This window comes from Vanellus vanellus (assembly GCF_965231255.1).
Source record: "Vanellus vanellus genome assembly, chromosome: 1".
NCBI classification, from domain to species: domain Eukaryota; kingdom Metazoa; phylum Chordata; class Aves; order Charadriiformes; family Charadriidae; genus Vanellus; species Vanellus vanellus.
The window spans coordinates 192,843,883-192,851,707 of NC_138905.1; positions in this window are offsets into that span (position 1 = coordinate 192,843,883).

The following is a 7,825-nucleotide window of genomic DNA, read 5'->3' on the forward strand; positions in this document are numbered from 1 at the left end:
CCTCATTGCAGCCACCAAACCTTCTTCGGAACAAATACTGTGCCTTTGGGCTGAAACTATTGACAAATATTTTAAGGAAGGAAATGAGCACTGTTGCATGCTCAGGGAAAACAGGAAGGAGGAAGGGAAACTGGTAGTTTCCACAACCAAACGACACGTTAATTTTCTACTTTAAAACTTGTGGTGCAGATTTGTTCCTAGGAAATGCACAAACAGGCATTCATTTTGAGTATGCAAATATGTTCTAAATTATGCAGAGATCAGTAATATTAGTCTTTATATAAATGTTCATGACTAGAATTACTTTTATAGCAGTAATTCTTACAGAAACCATGTTAACAAAACCAATGCCGTCTTAAAAATTGGTTTAATACCAAATTATCTTGAGCAGAATGCATGTGGCTGGGAATGCTGTATTTCCATAAGCAGAAGGTAAAACGTATGTTTTGTCTAAATTTACTGTTATTTTACACCAAAGGAAAAAAGACAAACTGAAGGAGGACTCGTTATCTGGGAACGTGTCACCATCTAGTGATGGAGCCCAGAAATGGCTGCGGAGCAGAGCACTGTGTGTGCCGGTTTAACAGGCGAGATAAAGAGAGCAAATTCATGATGACTGCACACAAAACGTGTTCACACAAGGACACGACGCATATAACCACCAGGCGATGGTTTCAATCCTTCCTCAGACATCGGCTTTGACTCCTACAGGACTGAAAAATCCCTCAGAGCAGTCATTATGTTTGCTGGGTAAATAGGTGTTGCCCCTTTCCCCCATCCCTTCGGTGGTTCTGCAGAAGCTGCTGTGGGTGTTAAAGATGAATATTTTCCTGTGTGCCGATGCATGAGGGTGCTGAAGTGCAATTCATCAGCCTCATAGCTGGGGAACGGTTTCGTTCCCCATTTCTTTTGTTCCCCATCTTGAAACGGAGAAACGATCACCGAAACTCGCAGGAAACTGCAAGTGATGCAGCGTGAAGATTGGTGGCATGCAAAGGCAGGGCGGGTGTCCTGCCACACAGTGCCTGCTCCTGGTTTGCTGTTGAGTTGGGGAAAGTCACATGCCAAACAGAAAACTCAGCCACAACTAGAAAAAAAAAGTAAAAAGATCAAAGCCAACTTCTGCACCTCCTCCCATTAGTCCTTCCCTGGGGTCATTTCCCCGAGGTGAGGGGACCTACTCTTGTGTTACATGGGCCAGCAAGGTGGGGAGGGGACAAGTTTCTGAACCCCTTGCAGGAGGCTGGGGCCTCTCCACACAGGTGCTTTTCAGGGTGGCAGGTTGCAACCCAGCCACAGCAGAGCCAGCATCCCTGTGCCTCCCCCAGCCTGTCTAGCACTCCCCCAATTCAGTGCCCTCTCCACCAGCGGCTGGTGGCCCGGTTCGCCCCAAAGTGCTGGCTGCAGCCCACCTGGCGCTCATGCTGTGTCCCACATTGCTGCCTTCTGTTGTAACTCGGTCCCTTGTCCCTGACAAGCACCGGTGATGAGTCTCTGTAGCGCAGACCCTGTATCCCAGTTCCTTTGCTATTTCAGCCAGTTTTAGCTTTGAACTATTTTTCTGCTCATTATTCTCACCCTATATATTTAGGTAACACGAGTTGAAAGAAGAGGAGCGCCGACCGACTGGCACATCCCTGACGCACAGCCAAGACAAAAGGTAGCTTCACGCTGGCCCACCGTGCCTCAGCCCAAACAAGAGCCACCTCTACTCTTGTCCTGCGGTGTTCAGTCTTCTCAAACTGAGCCCTGCCCTCTCCCAGCCTCAGGTGCCCCACTCTGCGCTGATGAGCACAGCGGGCAGAGTCGCTGGGGCTTCCTAAGACCCCGGTTCCCACTCAATGGCTCCTGACTGCCAGGGGGTCCTGCTGGGACATGGTAGATGCACGTGGGCCAGCAAGCTCCTCCAGAGCAGTCTAAAGACTGCTAGAGGGAAAGATTTTTTATTTTTCTAAAACATTCAGAACAAAGTCCTCTTCCAGAGCTGATTTCTTCCTAACAGCCCACAAAGCCCCACACTGGCTTTTATCCCAGCACATCATCTGCTTTCCAGCAAATCCTTCTTACCTGAGAGTGCCGTGGGTGCCGAATCCGTATACCTGTGTGCGTGGGAGACCGGGCAGAGGAACTGCAAAATCCAGCCTCCAGTGAAAGCCAGCTGGGATAGTCCTCTCTGGTGGGACCCCAGAGCAGCGCTTGGTTCCCCAGGACCCTGCCCACGGGTGGTGAGGCACAGAGGGGAGGAACCTCAGTTGCTTTTATTTCTTCTGGCCACCCGCTCGCACGCCTCTCGGCGGCAGCACGGTGGGAGCTGTGGGATGCGGGAGCGCTTGCCGGCAGAGCCCATCCTCATTAGTTTCCCCACTCCCACGGTTGGCTGGAGTCACAGCCCACCCTGCGCTGTTTCAGGGTGTCAGCAGGGGGAAGCAAAGAACCCCACACATCTGTGACTGTACCAGAGGGAAAAAAAAAGACATTTCCCTTGCAAAGTCTTTTATTGGAAAAAAAAAATATAAAATAATCATTTATTCAGAAATCAGTAGTGAATGGTAAGTACTTGGTTTGTTCTTTGTGCAATTTCCCCCCCCTTCCTATCAATGCAGTTGATAGAGCTCTTTGCAAACTGCCACATATATAACCTTAACCTTTGGCTAGTTTATATGTCTCGTGTCACCCTGGCAAAGGTCTGTTTGTTAGGTGGTTACTCTCTAGGTTGCAGGTGCCAATTTGGTATCTCAGGCCAAATTACAGGTGTGGCATCATTTTCTGGAAAGCCCGTGTTTCCCTACAAGAGAAAGTGGGTTTGAGAGAGAGCACCTCTGCGGGAGGAGTGACAGCATTAATAAAGATTGACAGGTATTTCAAATCCTTTCTGAAAGGCCCCACAAAGAAAGGAAAGGTTACCTGCTGCATTAGTCACCATCAAGAAGCTGACAAAGTGCCTGCTCCGGCTCAGGAGGAGCAACTCTGCCTTCAGCTGTCAGGTTAGCACAGTTCACCGCCAGTATCATTCCCAGTCCTAAAGGTCTCGCATTAAGAAAAGAGCATCCACACTGGGGTCAGCCAAGGGCAGGAAAAGGATGGTGTTTGATGGCAACTTTGCGCGCCGCTGGGTCAGGAAAACGTGCACAAACACAAGTGTGTGCTCTTTTTTATACTCTCCATGTTTTTCCCTGCTGCATGACCACGTGCACTGTAAAAAGGACTGACCACATGGTTATGTGACCACCTGTTTTCCATGTCCTAGCAGAGTGACAGAGGTGAAATACTGAGCTCTTCCCCACTGCTTCATCTCCTGGATGTTCCTGTTCTGAACACGGGTAGCACAGAATCACACACAGAATCACAGAATGGTCAGGGTTGGAAGGGATCTCTGGAGATCATCGAGTCCAACCCTCCTGCCAGAGCAGGGTCACCCACAGCAGGTTGCACAGGACGGCGTCCAGGTGGGTGTTGAATGTCTCCAGTGTGGAAGACTCCACAACCTCTCTGGGCAGGCAGCAGGGAAGCTTGTACCACGCCTGCTCAGTCTAAACTAAGGTTTTAACATATAAAAAGTAATGCAATCGAAGCCTCTGCTCTTCTGGTTTGGCTCTTTAGGTCACTTTCACACACAACATGATGCCTCAGAGGTGGCTGTGTGGTTCAAGGAAGCCCGCTGCAGGGCACAGCACTGTGAGAAGACCACCAAAGAGTATTAGATCTTTTTGATAAAATGGTGAGAAATATCAGCGCTGAAAGTGATGGATCAAAAAAGAGGCCCGGCCTCCCACACCGGCAGCTTGGCACTTCAATGACCCGTCAGCTCCATGTGAAGAGGTAGCAGCAACTCCTAGGGAAGGAGTTGGACACAGAACACAGGGTGGCAGCAAATGCAGGATGGGGTAAAATCCCAGCTAGAGCTGATTCTGCAGTTGTAAAGCAAAACAATTTCAGAGAGAAAAAGAGGAATTTTACTCATGTGGCTTCAGGTCCAAGGCTGTAAGCCTGGAAAGTTTTGGTTGAGGAAGTTCAGCAGCAAAGCAAAGGGTGAGACTAAGGCTTTTATTCATTGCACTTAGGCGGGAGTTTATCTGAGCACTGAAACATACAACCCACCTCCTCTGTATGAATGAAGAGGGGTGGACTGGAAGGCTCTGATGCTTTCCACTGGTGCTGGAAGAGACACAGCAGGAAGAGGCTGAGACACACCAGCCGAGTGGCCAAACTGGACAGCTTGGCTTTATGCGGTCCTAGTTCTTTGCTACAATCTAGTAAAGATCCTTCTTCCAGTGGAGAAAGCTGCTCTTCCCATGGTCATTCCCAGGCCAGTGCCTAGCATGGGACACCAACAGGGATTTCAGTTATTTCCAATGTCACTGCTTTCTTTGGGGTGCTTTTTCTCACCCTCTACAAAGCTCTGAAGCAAGTTTTGGGTTGCCTGTGACTGCTGAGGTCATGCCAGAGTGGTCACACATTCCAACCTACAGCTTTCGGCTTTCTATCTTGTGTGTTGACCTTCTTGTGCTGCTGGAGTCACTGAGCTGAGCTGAGCAAAGGGACTCTGCAACACTGCCACCAAAAGCACAAGCCAGAGCACAGTTTCCTAAAACATGGTCTCCCTCCCAGTTCCAGGAGGAACTTTTACATCCCCCCATAACACACACTTGGGATTCCTTCACCAGGTGCCTTTTCGGAAGAAGTTTCACCTCAACATGGATTTTCCTGGCTACGTAATGATTGGTGTGGAGAGGGAAAGGGCCCTATAAAGATGCTGTCTTTTCTTTTCCGTTTGTGTTTATTTTCAATTTATTTTCACCCTCCATATAGGGCGAGTACTTTTGCTACAGGGCTTTCTCCTAACTTGATGACTCAGAAGTCAAAATCAACATAAAAATAGTTCCCCATCTCCTATGTTATTTTATTCTTTTCAAATTGGAAGAGCCTGACTGTTTTCTTAAATGCTGCACGTAATCAGGAATGTTCCATTTTCTTGTATAAATTATCCTTGTATATTGAAATATAAACAGCCCACGGGGAAGAAATTCAGTGTACATTTCATTTCTTCCATTGTTCAAGGCAAAAAAAAAAAAAAAGTGTATTTATCTGCTGAGAAATACTCTGCTTACGCAGAGGAAACCAATCATCAGTACTGACTTACCAGCATTTTAATGACTGCCTGTAGGGATCCCAGAAATTATAAAATTCAGTCATCACAAGATCATGGCAAAAAATAATGGGGACCAAGAGTCCCTGTGGCAAGTGCAGCCATTGTTGACAGTTATACTTTGGGGTACCATTAAACTGCTTGATTCTGATGATTCTAAACGAAATTTTTAGGCAGTCTTAGGAAGATACTGGGACTAGAAGTGCTGTTGGTACAGAGAGTTACTGTGCACCCATTCCAAAGTCCACTGGGCTGTGAGAACCAGGAGGTGACCATCTCCATCTCCTGGGACGGTCTGGAAGCTGCAGAGCTCAGCACGGGACAGACGCAGTGAAGCGCTTTAGCCTGCTGACACCCACAAGATCAGACCAGGCGCTTTCTTCTCATCTGCATCACCGAGGAGATGTTTTTGTGTGGCTGTCACAATAAATTACAGAGCTGCGTGAAGCCTGTCGCTGTGGATGTTTCAGTCCCTCAGCTTCTTCCTACAAGACTGTCTTGGGGAAGGGAGGCTTATGTGCCAGTCAGCGTGGCAGTTTACTTGGCCGATGCCCAAAAGGCAAGGCAGAAAAATGAGACAATATCAGACTGTCTGTTTCACGCTTCTCCTTACTTAGGACAATTTATTATAATGTAATCTAGGCCCAAGAAACAGAGAGACAAAGGACAAAGTATACTGGACAACCTATGGGGAGAGTCACTTCATTGAAGTCCAGTAAGGTATAACTGCTCATGCTGCGGCTTTCCCTCAGTCGGGTTACTTAGCGAGTCTCTTTTTTCTACTTTAACTATGCAACATGCAAGCAGAGCAGGAGGAGATTTGCCTTGTTTGCATAGGAAAGGAGATTACAAGACACAAAGGTACCAGCTGTGGCTGAGGACATCTGTAAGCCCCAGCCCTGGATGCTAATCCTGGGAAAGTAACAGGAGATGTTCCCTGGGTCCATAGTCACTGTCTAAGGCAGGAGAACAGGCTAGGTGTCCTCACCACATTTCCTTGTATCTCTGGGTCTTCAATTACTCTATCAAATTTGATCAAATTCAGCAAAAGTTATCTAGAGGGAACAACCAAACAACAAGACCCGAGGCTACAAACGCACACAGCGTGTTTCCATAGGAAGCCGGGCTAAAACAAAATGCCGGTGTTTGAAAAGTTACTAACGAAATGACTCCCTTAGGAATCTTTGCTGGTTTTCTACAGGGAAAAGAAAAAACTTTCTTTCATTTATATTGAATGGCATTCATCAGAGATTGTCTCCCACTGGTAATTCAGGAGGTGAACCTGTGCATTGTTCCGTGTAAAGAAATTTTTTTCTTGAAATAATAAGTACTTTGATTTAAAGACCCCAATCCTCTGTTCCCCTGCTTTCCCACCAATGTAACAAGTTGCCCAAATTAATGTGAGCAAAATTTACCCATAAGCCCAGAATATGAGCTGTGAAATTCCAGTGCTCTTGAAACTTGCAATAAGAGAAAGAGGAATTACTAAAAGTATAAAAGCCAAAGCCCCCATTGAGTTCCATCTATTCTTTGTTTATGCCACTACAGAGTGTGCTATACAAATGTGTAAAGTTTGTAAAATCCTTTGGGAATCCCTGAAAAATGAAGTGGGGGAAGAAAAGACTAGCTGCTCACACAAGGGCATAATAAAACTACTCAACATTTCTGTCTTAATTGTGCTTCGTGCTAGACTAAGGGAAAGTTATCACAGCTGAATAAAAAGCTAAACCCTCGTAGCAGCAAAATGCCTCCTTTAATATAATAGCAGGAATAAACCTCTCACTTCTAAAATATAGTTGACAAAAAAAGGCTAATAACTCATAAAGGTTTTACATACAATGAAAAAAAAATGTCAAAGCCTGTAAAGTTACTATGCATGAAATATGATAATCCAAATCAGCAGTTTAATTTGCACTTCTGCAGATCAGAGCTAATATTCCCATTGCATGCAGCCATAATAAAACACTGTTCCACTGACAACAGAAGAAAACATTGTGCACTTTCATTTGTTTTATTTCATTTTCTCACTCATAAAATGTGCCTTTTGCCACCTGTCAGCGCATTTATCTTCCTCAGTTGGAGGACAGCAAACCATACTTGACACGGTACCTGTTCAGCAGAACTGAAAATACTAATCCTCCGAAAGTAAGGACCAAAATCCCTATTTGTAGCCTTAACTCACGGGAAACAGAACCATATGTTTAGACTAGAGTAATTATGGTGAACGATAACGAGAAAAGTTGCTGAGGGGGTGTCAAAGCAGGAATACTGCAGAAAGGTTAAGTGACTGCAAAGGAATGAGGATGGAGTTCACTGCAGTATTGAGATGTGTGGAGTTAGGAGTCTCTGGTGGAGTTGTCTACCTATGAACTTCCATTAGGGTCTGGGGAGACTAATGGCTTGATTTAGTTCCCTAAATGCAGGCCCACCTGGGATGCTCTAGGTATCCTGCCTGGTCTGCAGCCACCAGACCAGAAGGGTGTGGGTCTGCTGTAGGTCCTGTCTTGTATCTGCCAGTCCTGGATAGAGGTCCTGAGTAATTGAGGGCACCTCAACCAGTTCTAGAAGCCTATATTTATCTGAACAGCTCTTGCATTGGTTAGGTCTGCACTGTGATGTGGTTAGGTCTGCTCTGTGATGGCAGAGCTCAGAGGGTTGTGATCAGCAGCGCAGAGTCTA